Here is a 1602-nt window from a genome sequence, read left to right on the forward strand (position 1 = left end):
GAAAAAATAAAGTAAAATACTTTAATATAAATAGATACATATAAAAAATAAAACGATGTAAACAATACTATACAACTATGTACAAAACTGTTTTAGAATGACAAAACTCCTGCTGGGCAAACTGACATGTTAAAATGCCTGAGCTTTGTGCAGCAACAGGCTGTAATAACGAGAACAACTGTAGAGAGTCTTTGCTCTGCACGGCCGCCTACACCTGCTACCTGCCCGCAGCAGGCTCCTGGATACGCGCTACGAAGTCGCTGCTAACACAGTTAGCATTCATAATTGGAGGTAAACTTTATATCTTAGTGTTAAAATAATCTGAGTAGCTAATTGCATACATGTCCACATTTGGTAAATATCCCGTATATGAGGAGAAAGCTTTTCTGAACCGCCGACTCCTCTGAGTGTCTTTGAGAACAGCTGAACACAGAACAAGACATTTACAGGCAGACAACATGTTGGAGCTAACTTTGATGACGTGAAAACACGTCATTAACGTGTTAAAGTGAAAAGCTAACCGCGATTAGCATGCTAGCCATAACAGCGTTTAATTCAATGTAGAAGAAGCTAATTTTACTGTGTGTTGCTAGTATGTGTTAATGTTGTCAGCTGTAATGAAGAAAACAACAACATTAACTGTGTTCAGATAGAGCAGCAATAAACTCTACCGGAAACAGAAACTCCAGAGACTGGCGATGAGACGCTACAGTGACGTCAGCACGTAAACGGTCACTCACTGCTGTTAATGAAAGGTGATGTACTCTGAGTAAACTGTTACTCTGCTTCATTTTTAAAAGGGGAAGAGGAGGGTAAAACATCTTATATGGGGATGAGAATAATAATTAATAAATAAAGAAATGCCAGTTTTAGTTGTTCAGATCATCCCGGGGCTCTGAAGAACTATTTGTGAATAATTGGTTGATATTGTAAATTTACATCTGAATATATTAAATAAAAGTGTTATAAAGTCAATAGTGGTGTGTATGTTATTTGTAATTAAGTTTCCAACCTCACTTTAGTTGAAAGACTACATACAGAGACTTAACAGTTTCATTTGCATTTCTTCAGTTTATTATATTTTATGAGAAATGTAAGAAAATGGATCTTTGAAACACTTTCTCTGTGTGTGACAGAAGATAAAGTCGCCTTTGTTCCACTGTAATTGCAGAGGATGTGTAACTTTGTAGGCCACTATTAACTTCAACCTGTTTTCAGTGATTCACTGTAACTGAACAAATATCACCACGCCCACTCATTCCACACACAGCTGACATTTACAGAAGCTTTCACTGCAAAGCTTCAGCTCCTCTTGTTGTCTGTAAGTGACTGGACCTGCCTGTTCCAACAGCTTCACTTACACACAGTCACAGAACCCAAAGGTCACACGGAGCCTGGAGCTCCTGGAGACCTTACCCACTGAGAAACCCTTTACTGTCACGCACATTACCAGGTTTGAAGGTTACATTTTTCCCTGACCATCCCCTGCCACTCCCAGGCCGGCCTCCTGAGCACATACCTGGCTCCCCGCCTCACCTGCACCGTGGTATTTGAGTGATTGACAGCTCTTTGAGGGCAGGAGGTTTAAATAGCAGGCGAGAG

The sequence above is a fragment of the Seriola dumerili genome, unplaced genomic scaffold (genome assembly GCF_002260705.1).
Source record: "Seriola dumerili isolate Sdu_G_001 unplaced genomic scaffold, Sdu_1.0 BDQW01000166.1, whole genome shotgun sequence".
NCBI lineage: Eukaryota > Metazoa > Chordata > Actinopteri > Carangiformes > Carangidae > Seriola > Seriola dumerili.